The sequence below is a fragment of the Rhincodon typus genome, chromosome 35 (assembly GCF_021869965.1).
Source record: "Rhincodon typus isolate 14 chromosome 35, sRhiTyp1.1, whole genome shotgun sequence".
In the NCBI taxonomy this organism is placed as follows: Eukaryota; Metazoa; Chordata; class Chondrichthyes; order Orectolobiformes; family Rhincodontidae; genus Rhincodon; species Rhincodon typus.
Window position 1 is genome coordinate 940,527 of NC_063366.1, and position 14,391 is coordinate 954,917.

General features: G+C 43.4%; 1 pseudogene; it reads left to right on the plus strand.

Annotated features, from left to right (window-relative positions):
* LOC109926014 overlaps positions 1–14,391 on the plus strand; it is a 33,997-nt pseudogene that overhangs the window by 13,535 nt on the left and 6,071 nt on the right.

Here is a 14,391-nt window from a genome sequence, read left to right on the forward strand (position 1 = left end):
AGCGGTATTCGTTGATGTGTGGGTGGAGGGGGACAAAGGTGAGCCCTTTACTGAGGACTGACCGTTCGTCCTCAGAAAGGGGGAGGTCTGGGGGGATGGTGAAGACTCGGCAGGGCTGGGTGCTGCTGTCTCCTCTGGAGCTGCTGGCTGTGGAGGCAGTGGGCGGAGCGACGTCGGCGTCGGCTGTGGGCGGAGTTGCGCCGGCGGTGGTTGGAGTTGCGTCCGCGTTGGTGATGGGTGGAGCGCCGTGGGCAGAGCGGGGTCGGCGGTGACGGTAGGCGCGTCTTCAGTGTCTGTGGTGTTGGCATTGGAAATGGAGGCGGTGGCAACGGCAGCGATGGCGTTCTCTGTCCCGGAAGTGGGGAACCCGGCGGTGGCGGATGGAACAATCAGTGAGCAGTGTAACGGAGAGTAAATGGGAGTTCGAGGCATTGTTATATAAGTATCAAACACATCGGTGACTGGTGGGATTCTCCATCAATGGTGCACTGTATTGGGTCGATTGGCCATTGATCCAGAGAAAGGATTGGAGCTAGTTCAAAGGTGCCCTGGAAAGCACATAGATAATGAAATAAGGAATAGACCAAAACTGGCTGTTAAGTGCATCCCTCCACGCTTGTCCAAGAACGACGCAGGACTGCAAAATGGATTGGTTTCAAAAGACATAGGCAAAATCCTGTATGATAACATCTACCACAAATTGGTACCTGTGGTATTAGGCATATACAGAACTCAGCTGCCAGAAAGTGCAGATCCTGAAATATCAGGCAATCCTCAAAGACTGAGGAACAGCCTGTTCCCAGTTTTATTCATCAGTTTTATTCAGAAACTGCTCAAATCCAATTGTAGGGACCTGTGGATACGATGTAGTGAATCCTTTGAAGTGTGTGTCAAATGTAGACAGCTAATATAGATTTGAAACTGTTTATTTCAAAGGTCAAATAACTCTAACCCTAATCCTTGGTAGGAGAGACAACCCCTCAAAAAATGAAAGTATGGTATTGACTAAATGTAACCTTTATATTGGAATTGATCTGATGGACTTTATAACAATCTGTAGAATTTGAAATCCTTTCTGATCTTTTTGTTACGGCATACAAAGAAGATAAACTGTCTTGAAAAGTATTTCCATCAGAATCAAACCAGAGGAAAATAAACTGTTTATGAAAGGAATGACTGATTTAATGGAAACTTCACCAATTCAGTTAGGATTTGAGAAATAAGCTCAACACATTAACAATTGAGTCAGAATTCATAGACTGAAAAAAAACAAAACATTTTTCTGAGCAAAATCACAATAAAAAATGTGATGAGGAGGATGGAACCATTGATAACTGACAAATTGAGGAACCAGTCAGGAAATCATGGGAGATGACATTAGTTAATGTCCAACGTCCTTAATTCATATTTAGCTCAGGCCAATCAAAATGTAATTATGTAATTAATTATGCTGGAGGTTATGACTTTGCAAGAATTAATAAACAATGGCTTTTGGTGACAAGAACTCACCTGGTGAGAGAGTTTAAAGTCATCCCACTTATAACCTTGGGCATAGACACTGTATTTTGCCTGCTTGGGCATTTGCCAAAGACCAATAAGAGGGACTGAAAGGTAAAATAGATAGTACAGGCAATAAAAGGGACTGTTACGGATAGAAAGATAGGTTTCCTGGAACAACAAATATGTCTTCACAACATTAAATGCCAGCATGTAATGATAGGTTTGGATAATATAATCACGTAGAGTCATAGAGATATGAGCACATAAGCAAACTCATTGGTCCAGCATGTCCGTGCCAACCAGATATCCCATATAAATCTATTCCCATTTGCCAGCATTTGGCCCACATTCCTCTAAACCCTTCTTATTCATATCCTCATCCAGATGCCTTTTAAATGTGTTAATTGTACCAGCCTCCACTACTTCCTCTGGCAGCTCATTCCATACACACACCATCCTCTGCATGGAAAAGTTACCCCTTGGGACCCTTTTATATCTTTCCCCTCTCATCTTAAACCTCTGCCCTCTATACAGCATAAACAAACAAATCAATGGATCACCAATGGGATCCCCAATATCAGGACTGATTGCAGAAGCAGTAATGCAAAGGTTAGAATGGACAGCGCTCCCTACTATACAACCCAAACTTTGGGTCCGATGTGTAGATGACACCTTGGTGATTATTAAACTTACAAAACTAGAAGAAACCCCCCGACACATAAACAACATCCTCACCGGGATAAATTTCACAAAAGGAGAAGATAACAACATCCGACTACCCTTCCTGGTCACTATGGTAGAACACAAAAACAACGGGGAACTGCAGACCAGCGTATATAGAAAGACCACACATACGGACCAGATACTCAATTACACCAGCAACTAGCCCAATGCCCACAAACGGAGCTGCATCAGGACACTATCTAAATGAGCCACAACACATTGCAGCAACCCGGAACTACGCAAACCGCAACTGGAGCACGAAAACGGAGTCTTCAAAAGGAATGGATATCTGAAAAGCACAATCCGCTGTTACCTCTGAGACAGACCACAAAGAACAAAGAAAATTACAGCACAGGAACAGGCCCTTTGGCCCTTCAATCCTGCGCCGATCCAGATCCTCTATCTAAACCTGTCACCTATTTTCCAAGGATCTGTATCCCTCTGCTCCCTGCCCATTCATGTAACTGTCTAGATACATCTTAAATGACGCTATTGTGCCCGCCTCTACCGCCTCCACTGGCAACGCGTTCCAGGCACCCACCACCCTCTGCGTAAAGAACTTTCCACGCATATCTCCCTTAAACTTTTCCCCTCTCACCTTGAAATCGTGACCCCTAGTAATTGAGTCCCCCCCTCTGGGGAAAAAGCTTCTTGCTATCCACCCTGTCTATACCTCTCATGATTTTGTAGACCTCAAACAGGTCCCCCCTCAACCTCCATCTTTCTAATGTAAATAATCCTAATCTACTCGACCTCTCTTCATAGCTGGTGCCCTCCACACCAGGCAACATCCTGGTGAACCTCCTCTGCACCCTCTCCAAAGCATCCACATCCTTTTGGTAATGTGGCGACCAGAACTGCACACAGTATTCCAAATGTGGTCAAACCAAAGTCCTATACAACTGTAACATGACCTGCCAACTCTTGTACTCAATGTCCCGTCCGATGAATGAAAACATGCCATATGCCTTCTTGACCACTCTATCCACCTGCGTTGCCACCTTCAGGGTACAATGGACTTGAACACCCAGATCTCTCTGTGCATCAATTTTACCCAGAGCTTTTCCATTTACAACAGGAAGAAACAACATGACCAAACTCACTAATCACCCTACTGTACATCAAGCACATTTCAGAGATGACCACAAGACTACCCAGACCCCTAGGTATCAGAGTAACCCACAAACCAACAGCCACCCTGCGACAGCAATTGACAAACGTTAATGATCCCATACCCAAAACCAGCAAAACCGCTGTAATATACAAAATATCATGCAAGGACTGTGAGAAACTCTACATAGGCCCCCAACCCAGAAGAAAGCTGGCAATAAGGATACATGAACACCAGCTAGCTACCAAGAGACACGACCAATTCTCACTTGTCTCACTACACACAGAAAGACACAAATGTGACTGGGACAACACATCCATAATCGCACAAGCCACACAGAGATATACCAGGGAATTCCTGGAGGCCTGGTATTCCAACTGTGACTTCACCAACAAACATATTGAATTAGACTCCGTGTACAAACCACTGAAAAACAGAACCAGAAGTAATACCAACCAACCCAGCAAACCGAGGCATATAACTAACCAGCGGGACAGAACACAGATGCCTCACCAGCGGCACACTGACTATGTTACCCAGTATGGTGATGACACATTTGCAACCAAACAGCGAACATGTCTAAAACCTCATCCACAACCCGAGCTACAGATCTTCTCAAAAACCTATGCCCTCTAGTTTGGACACCCCCACCCCAGGGAAGAGACCTTGCCTATTTATCCTATCCATGCCCCTCATGATTTTATAAACCTCTATAAAGTCACCCCTCAGACTCCGATGCTCCAGGGAAAATAGCCCCAGTCTGTTCAACCTCTCCCTGTAGCTCAAACCCTCCAACCCTGGCAATATCCTTGTAAATTTCTTCTGAACCATTTCAAGTATCACAACATCCTTCCTATAGCAGGGCAACCAGAATTGCATGCAGTATTCCAAAAGTGGCTTCACCAATGTCCTGTATAGCCACAACATGGCCTCCCAACTCCTGTACTCAATGCACTGACCAATAAAGGGAAGCTTTCCAAATGCCTTCTTCACTACACTATCTACCTGCAACTCCACTTTCAAGGAACAATGAACCTGCAGTCCAAGGGCTCTTTGTTCAGCAACAGTCTCCAGGGCATTAAGTGCCCTGATGTGCCTTTCCAAAATGTAGCACCTCACATTTAACTAAATTTAGCTCCACCTGCCACTCCTCGGCCCATTGGCCCACCTGATCAAGATCCCATTGTACTCCAAGGTAACCTTCTTCACTGTCCACTACAGCTCCAATTTTGGTGTCATCTGTAAACTTACAAATCATACCTCCTATGTTCACATCCAAGTCATTTATATAAATGAAAAAAAGCAGTATACACAGCACCGATCCTTGCGGCATGCCACTGGTCACAGGCCTCCAGTTTGAAAAGCAACCCTCCACCACCACTCCCTGACTCCTACCTTCTCCCTGTATTTCATGTGGTCTAACCCTGCTAACCTGTCTACCATGAGGAACCTTGTTGAACACCTTACTGAAGTCCATATAGATCACGTCCACTGCTCTGCCCTCATCAATCCCCTTTGTTACTTCTTCAAAAAAACTCAATCAAGTTAGTGAGACATGATTTCCCATGCACAAAGCCATGCTGACTATCCCTAATCAGTTCTTGCCTTTCCAAATAGATGTAAACCCTGTCCATCAGGATTCCCTCTAACAACTTGCCCATCACAGATGTGAGGCTCACCATTCTATTGTTCCCTGGCTTTTCCTTACCAACTTTCTTAAATAGTGGCACCACATTTGCCAACCTCCAGTCTTCCAGCACCTCACCTTTGGCTATCGACGATGCAGATATCTCAGCAAGGGGCCCAGCAATCTCTTTCCTTGCTTCCTGCAGACTCCTCGGGTACACCTAATCAGGTCCCGGGAATTTATCCATCTTTATGAGTTTTAAGACATCCAGCAATCCTCCTCTGAAATGTGGACATTTTTCAAGATGTTGCTATTTATTTCCCCACGTTTTATATTTTCTATACCCTTCTCCATAAAAACTGATGCAAATTACTCATTTAGTATCTCCCCCATCTCCTGAGTTCCACAAATAGGTTGCCTTGCTGATCTTTAAGGGGCTCTATTGTCTGCCTAGTTACCCTTTAGCTGCTAATGTATTTGTAGAATCCCTTTGGATTCTCCTTAACCCTAGTTGTCAAAGCTATCTCATGTCCCCTTTCTGCACTCCTGATTTCCCTCTTAAGTATACTCACACTCTTCTAGGAATTCACTTGATCCCTGTGTCTGTATTTGACATATGCTTCCTTCTTTCTCTCCTCCACCAAATCCTCAATTTCTCGAGCCATCCAGCATTCCCTACACCTACCAGCCTTGCCCTTCACTCTAGTAGGAACATACTGTCTCTGGATTCTCGTTATCTCATTTTTGAAAGCTTCCCACTTTCCAGCCGTCCCTTTACCTGCAAACTTACGGCCTCAATCAACTTTTGAAAGTTCTTGCCTGCTACTGTCAAAATTGACCTTTTTTGGAGCTGCCTGTTTTTGAGAGACATAAAATGGCCAGAATTTAAAAGCCTGATGTAATTGCCTGTTTTTAACAACACAAAAATGGTCAGACTTTTAAAAAGGCTTGCTTTAGCATAAGTGAAAAAAAATGATGTATTTGAGGAAGTGCCTTTCCAAGACATAAGGGAACATTATCTAAACAACAAGTTACAAGAAACATCCAAGGATGTACATGTTGAACGTTTGTAACGAAACAGAGAAGAAATAATGAAATTGTAACTCAAAAACTTTGAAACATCACTGCAATAAGTAATTAATTCTCGTCTCACAAAGGATGTGTTCAGCTATAAAAACAGAAGCTAAAGTTATCTTGCAGAAATTAGCTGTCTCTTTGAAACTATTTACAATGTTAATAAACTCTAGTTAAAGGTTCTTTAAATAATCACAGAGATAGATTTCAACATATTGCAACTCATGAAAGAGATGCCTGGCATTTCTTGTCTGATTATCAAAAAAAATGTCAACAATAGAAATAATTATAAAAATTATAGTTATTATTAATATTACAAGTTTTTATAAATCAACTTTTTTGTAAATCAACTTTTTTAATAATATAAAGGGGTAATGTGATTTGATGAGAGATAGCCAGTACAATGGACAATAGAATTCAAGCAGTCCTTAGAAATAAACATGACCGAAACAGGACAGCCAGTAACTTTGGAATGCAACATAAAATGCTCCCAATGTCTAGAGATTACAATAATTGTTAAATATCATAAAAAGACTAAGAACCTCGGGCTGACCATGGGAATGTCCATCATTGATCAGGTGTATTACAAGATTGGTCCCACAGAAGGGAAGGGGAGGGTACTGTAACCACGTGGTGTATAATCATTGTAACACAAAATGTATAAAAATACTGCTTTCTGCTGTAACATCAGAGTGTGTCATTGATCTGTCTTCCGATCTGAGCTGAAGATTAAGGAAACGATTGTGTTTTCATGTCAAAGCAGGATACAGGGAAGATCTTTTGGCCCTCTCCCTGCACTATCCGGTTTTTGCTTGAATAAAAGTCCACTGCTTGCCTCTATCCTGTCTGCCACCTGAGCCTTTGTTTCTGTTCGGGGAATCTCACTCTTACAAATTGGCGAGGCAGCCAGGAGCCTCAGCTTGCAGCCAGCATACCCTGGGCCACGATTTGTGTGAGTATATTTATTTACCACCCTTTGAGGTTGCGTGGCACTCGGTGAGTGAGAAGCTTCTATGACTGAGGGCTGAGAAAGCTCTTTTAATTGGAACGACCAGGAGAAGGCAGAATTACAGGTGTGGTAGCAGGGAGTGCCTGGTGCAAAAGCACGTAAAAATAGGTGAGGTGATAAGCCTTGGACTTGAAAGTGCGTGAGAAAAAGTGAGGCAGAGACCCCGGGCCCAAAAGAGAGCTTAATAAGTGGTTGAAAATCCTCAAGCAAGAAAAATAGTAAATAGAAGCAGCAGATACAGTTGGGAGGCAGTCTGGGAGAATGGCAGAAAAGGACTTAAAAAAAACCTTGCTGGGGCCCAGACCAGTCCATTCTACAGAATGTGTTCAAGAAACATAAAACCTTAATTAAGGACATGTCAGAGGGCTTTTGGGATAGTGAGAGAACTGAATCAGAACAGAAAGCTTGGTGGCTTGGTCAAAGAAAGAGAAAGGGACCAAAGGGTTAATCATCATTGTGGCTCTATTTAAGCACAACACTAATAGCACAGAAACAAGCTAAAATAGCTGTAGTGTTCATAAGTGAAAAAGAGACAAAGACTGAATTTCTGTGTAATGCTAGTTCATTGAACCTTGTAGAGGGTTAACTCTTTGTGATTTGGTTCTGCATGCACCAACCAATCCGACCTTCTGTTTGCCATCCACTTTAACTCCCCCTCCCACTCTCCTGGTGACATGTCCATCCTTGGCCTCCTCCACTGTTGGAGTGAGGCCAAACATAACCTGGAGGAACAACACCTTATATTTTGCCTTGGGAACTTACAGCCCAATGGCCTGAATATTGATTGCACCAGTTTCAACATCATCCCTCCCCTAACATGTCTATCTTCCAACTCACCTATCCACGTGACCCTTCCCACTGACCAACCACAATAACCCTCTACCTGCATCCATCTATCTCCATCTCTCCTACTTTCCTTCCCCAGCCCTAATCCCCCATTTATTTCTGGGTTCCCCTGCCCTTCCCTAGTCCTGATGGAGGGTTTTGGCCTGAAACGTTGACTTCCTTGTTCCTTGAATGCTGTCCGACCTGCTGTGCTTTTCCAGCTCCACACTTATGGACATCCACATTTATCCAGCATCTACAGTCCTTACTATCTCCAAGGCCTTGAATACACCTTTGTTGTTTGCTAAATGTCATCTTGTGCATTTGTGTGTTTGTTCCCTGGAGCTCCAGGTCTGGGGATACTTTGAAGTTAGTTTGCATTTTAGGAATGTTTGGTGATTTAAAAGTGTGATATGTGCCATGTGTAAGCCAATAGGGAACATGTATGGTTAATGTAACATCAGTTTAAGAAACAATCAGTGGTTGTGCATAGCAGAAGTCTGCGATGAAATCTTGATTTAAAAGGTTGATTCGTAAAACTTGGTAAAAGTTTACCTTTTATAATTGGCTCCGTATTGTGTTTGGACTTGGATAAAATTTTAATTACAGAAATTACCATGTTTGGAATTTCACTTTCTGGCCAGAATGAACTTCCAAATACTGTTCTAACACAAGAGTGAATCTATAATTCTGGATGATAAGATTTACTCATTGTAAAGGTATTTTGGTGTGAGAGAATGCAAAAAAAATAGGAAATTTGGAATCTTGGAAATGCAATTCTCTTCAAACAAAATTCTGATGGTATGTTCTAACATCTGAGGAAGCTGATAAAGGAATTAGGAAAAGCAAATTTAACAGAGTGGGCTTTTTCCTAAAGTAAAACAGTATTTTGCTGGAAGACAAGCGACAGATGATGTAATTATTTGCAAGAGTTTATGCCCCTCTCCCTTTTTTTCATAATAGAGTACTAATTAACCCTTTCTGCTTGATGTGGAATGGATGGATGCTTTCTTAGAAATTTTGAGTCCATGTGTGATGTTATTTTACTGTTACTGGGTGAAGTAATCTGTGGATACAGAACTGGAGGATACAAAAAACACAAATTAAGGAAGTACACAATCCAGCTATGAACACAGAAAGTAACGAAAGGAATATTAAGAAACTAGCAGCAGTTGTTACAGGGGAACACACACCAACAGGGAGCCGATGGGTCACAAAAGAAAGGAGTGTGTTACATGTGCAATAAAGACTGGCTTTTGCCAGAAATTGTCCCAGTGAGATCATCAAATGTGAAAACTGCTGGTTCCGACATCACGAAGCAGGGACAAGGATTTAAACAGATGCAGAGTAATCTCCAGCTGGTTGCCAATGGCAAGAGATAGTAACACAAGGCAGCTGTAGCATTGCACTGGAAAAGAAAAACTACAATACTGGAGGTGAAAAAAACAGTTACTGTTAAAGGGGTAAGACACATTTTAGGACTATTTAATTACTGCAGGAACTTTCGAAAAAATTACAGTGAACTAGCCAGGCCCTTACAAAACCTTACCAAAGGATGGTGAGCTAGCTCAGAGAAATTTGAATGGGGACCTGAGCAAGACATAAACTTTGTCAAAATCAGGCAGACACTTGCCTCCGCACCGGTCCTAGGACTCCTGGACCTGAAAAAGCCCTTTCATCTTTTTTGCAGTGACAGCAATGGCAATCAGTCTGCAGTAGTGTTACAGAGACACGGAGACAAGCTCCGGCCTGTGGGATACCATGCAGGTAAAATAGATCCAGTCATGATGGGACAGCACTCATGTGTTCGAGCCATCTGATGTGCTACCTAGGTCTCAACAACAGTTTACACACTCCATGTGATATAGTCCAGCTATTGGATGCAGGCAAACTGACGGGTGTTACAGACAGTTTGGTGAGCCAAATGGGAAGCTGCACTGTTGCCAGGAGACAAGTACATGGAAGTGGTTAAAGATAATAGAGAGAACCCAGCAAGCTTTGCGAATCAGGAAGGAAAAACACATGATTGTATCTCCCTCATGAAGCAGAAAGAGGAGAGACAGGGTCAAGTTAAGAAAGAGTCATTAAAGAGGCCAGATGTGAAATGCATGTTTGTAGATGGGGCACTGAAGTAATATGATGGTGAGACCCAGACAGGTTAATTTGAAAGGGTAGGGCCACATTGTGTATGATCATTGTAACACAAAATGTATAAAAATATTGCTTTTTACTGTAAAAGTTAGAGTGTGTTATTGATCTGTCTTCCAATCTGAGCTGAACATTAAGGAAATGATTGTGTTTTCACATCAAAGCCAGATTCAGGGAAAATCCTTTGGCCCTCTCCCTGCCCTATCCGGTTTTTGCTTGAATAAAAGTCCTCAACTGCTTCACTGGGCAGGGAATTCCACAGATTGACAAGCTTTTGTGTGAAGAAGTTCCTCCTCAACTCAGTCCTAAAACTGCTTCCTGTTATTTTGAAGGCTATGCCCTTGTTCTCTTTTTACCCACCAGTGGAAACAACCTCCCTCCTTCTATCTTATCTGTTCCCTTCTTAATTTTATCTGTTTCTATACACTCCCCCCTCATTCTTCTAAATTCCAATCAGCATTGTCCCAGTCTATTCAATCTCTACACGTAAGCCAACCCTTTCAACTCTGGTATAAACCTACTGAACTTCCTAAGCAACCCCACCCCGCCACCCCAGCGCCAGTACATCCTTTTGAAATTCAGAAGACCAATGTTCGCAGTACTCCACCTGGTTTGCACATGTTTGGCTAAAACAGTCATGTGTGAATGAGTTTAAACATAGAGAAATCAGGAGGGCTAAAAAGGGATATCAGATAGTTTTGGCAGATGAGGTAAAGGAGAATCCAAAGAAATTTTTGAGTACATAAAGGCCAAAAGAGTAATTTGGGAGAGACTAGGCCCTCTTAAAAATTGACAAGGTCATCTATGTGCAGAGCCATAAGAGATGTGTGAGATCCTAAATGAATATTTCTCATCAGTATTTACTGTCAGGAAAGGCACGGGTGCAAGGCAACTTGGGGAAATAAACAGTGATGTCTTGAAGACAGTCTACACTACAGAAAAGGAGGTGCTAGAAATCTTAAAATGCAATAACAATGACAAATCTGTCTGTGTGAGTTTCCTCCAGGTGCTCTGGTTTCCTCCCACATTCCAAAGATGTGCAGACTAGGTGGATTGGCCATGCTAAATTGCCCGTAGTGTTCAGGGATGTGTAGATTGGGTGGGTTACGGGGGATGGGTTTGGGTGGGATGCTCTGAGAGTCAGTGTGGACTTGTTGGGCTGAAGGGCCTGTTTCCACACTGTAGGAGTTCTATGATTCTATGATCTAGATATTTATATCATCAATAGCCATGGGTCAAATGCCCAAAGATTAGAAGGTGGCTATTGTTATGCCATTGTTTTTGTTTAACAAAGTCAATGAAGCTTTACCTTCTCTTTCAAAAATGTAGAGTGGGCTTTGGTCTGTGTGTCACCCAGCGCTGTCCCTATCCCGGGAGTGTCTAATGCGGCCATTGTTGGGAGGGGTCTATGTTTGTTTCTGATTTCACCTTTTGTTTGAAAGAGTAGATGTTTGTTTTCCTGTAGGGTCCCTATAGAGGGACGAGCATTGAGAGCATGTTGTCTGCTTGCTGCCTGCATCAGTCAGAGAGTGAAGTGGGAACACCTCCTGTCCTGGGAGGAGCTGCCGCTGTTTCTGCTGCTAATTGAGGCCAAAAGCCTGGGGCCTCAGATTCTGTTGCTGCTGCACTGAGAAATCTGGTGACCTGCATTTCTACTCAGTTGATGCCCAGGATGGTTGCTTCCTAGAGCCTGGACATTTTTCTTCAATCGGAGGATTCAGGCCTGGACGTTGACAGCTCCAGGCCTTCCCTCCTCACTGACCAACCCCCATCCCAACTCCTTACCTACACTCATCTTCACTGGCTTCATCCCAGCCTCTTTGACCTGTCCATCTTTTCTCCCACCTATCTGCTCCACGATCTACCTTCTATCACCTCACCCCCATCCCTATTTATTTCAGAGTCCCCTTTCCCTCCCTCATTTCTGATGAAGGGTCCAGACCCGAAACGTCAGCCTTTCTGCTCCTCTGATGCTGCTTGGCCTGTTGTGTTCATCCAGCTCTACACCTTGTTATCTTAATCTCTAGTGTATTTGTGGCAGCGTAAATCTTGTCTTGGGCATTCTTCTCATCCACATGGGGTGGTATATAGATTGTTGTCAGGATGGCCGAGGTGAACTCTCATAGTAGGTGGTAGGGACAGCATTTTACTGCAAGGTATTCTAGGTCTGGGGAGCAACGGCTTGCCAGGGTCGCTACGTCCGAGCACCAGAAAGTGTTAATCAGGAAGCATACCTCACCGCTCTTTGCCTTGCCTGAGGATAAGTTGTGGTCCATGCGAAGTATGGAGAACCTGTCAGCTTGCAGGGCACAGTCGGGAATGGCAGGGCTGAGCCAAGTGTCCGTGAAGCAGACCATACAATAGTCTCCCAGTTCCCTCTGGTAGATAAGTCTAGATCTGAGTTCATCCATTTTGTTTTCAAAACTTTGGACATTTGCTAGGTGTATGCTGGGGAGGGGAGTCTTGAAACCGTGTAGTTTCAATTACACTTTCAGGCCAACACGTTTTCCCTCTTTCCTTGTAGGTTTCCTGTATCCTGACAGTCCGGGGTGCTGCGAGCCTGCTGCTCCTGCAGGTCAGTGAGTCGGCATCAGGAGGTGCATAGATAGGGATCTACAGGCATTTAGAAAGGCAAGAACTCATTTGGCATCGTCAGCATGGTTTGTGTGTAGGAAATCGTGTTTCATGAATATGGTTGAAATCTTTGAAGGGGTGACCAAAAAAATATATGAGGGCAGAGTAATACACATTGTCTACATGGATTTACCAAGGCCTTTCACAAGGTACTGCATGGTGGGTTGTTGAATAAGGTTAAATCTCACAGGTTCCAGGGAGAGCTGGTGTCACTCGGGAGAATTTAAACGAGCTTGGCAGGGGGTATGGGAACCAAAGCAAAGGTGAATTGACTAACAGCAAACTAGGGAATAGGGCCAGTAAGACTCAGAGGAAGAGCAGGCAGGGTGTGGTTGCTGATCAAAGTGGATCTGGTGGACCCATCAGTGACACCTCTCCCTGCTCCTGCACCATTACCTCTGATGGTCCTCAAACCTCCTGGTTCTCTTCTATTTCCTATCCCTTAGCGACTTCATGTGAAAACACAGCATTCGTTTTCAGATAAGCATTGATGGCACGTAACATTTACCTTGTTATGCCTCACTGGGTTTCTGTGCTGGAAATCAGGCCCAGCTATTCCTGGAGTCATCAGGAAAGTTAAAGAATTTAAAATAAGCACACAAAATTTCTCACGTTACCTGACTTTCAGACCCAGGTTTGAGCTCTTAAAGTTTTTAGTTATTATGAGTAATTAGCCTCTAGTTACAGATAAAAAGTTCCAAATCATCAGCGACTGTGTAGCCAAATTCCGAATGAATGCCAACTGCAGGTTTGCTGATGACACCACCGTGGTAGGCCAGATATGAAATAACGATGAGTCAGAATACAGAAAGGATACAGAGGGCTTGGTGTTGTGGTGTAATGATAGCAACTTCTCTCTCAAAACAAAAGAATTGATAATTGGCTTCAGGAAGAAAGGAGGAGGACCCATCCCCATCTACATCAACAGAGCTGAGGTGGAGAAGGTCAAGAGCATCAAGTTCCTCAGAGTGACAATAACTGACCACCTGCCCTGGACCCCCCGCGCAGATGCGACAGTCAAATAGACACAACAACGCCTCTTCTTCCTCAGGTGGCTTAGAAAATTCGGCGTATCCATACTTTTACAGATGCACCATAGAAAGCATTCTGTCTGGGTGCATAACAGCTTGGTACAGCAACTGCTCTGCCCAGGTCTGTAAGAAACTGTATACAGCCCAGACCATCATGGAAGCCACACTCCCGTCCATGGACTCCATCTACATTTCTCACTGCCATTGAAAGGCGGCCAACATCATCAAAGACCCCTCCCACCCTGGTAATGCTCTCCTGCAACATCGTCATTCAAGCAGAAGATACAGAAGCTTGAACACACACAGCAACAGGTTCAAGAACAGCTTCTTCCCTGCTGTTATTAGACTGCTGAATGCACCTCTCTAATTTCAATCTAATGTTGACCTTGCCTTAGTGCATGCTCTGTGCAGTTGTAATTTTGTATACCTCAATCTGTCTAAGCAGCCTATGATCTGTAAATCCTTATTTGCTATGATCTGCCTGTACTGCTCACAAAACAAAACTTTTCACTGTATTTAGGTACATGTGACAACAATAAATCAAATCAAATCAAAATAACACTGCAAATTAAATTCTCATCCATTTATACACACAGACAGACAAATAAGGAAAACAAACATAGACAAAGGAAAAATTGGAAAAAAATTCACCCATCCATGTTCACAAGATCTGCTGGGTCAAATTTCGCTGATCTGAAGGTTTCTTCAT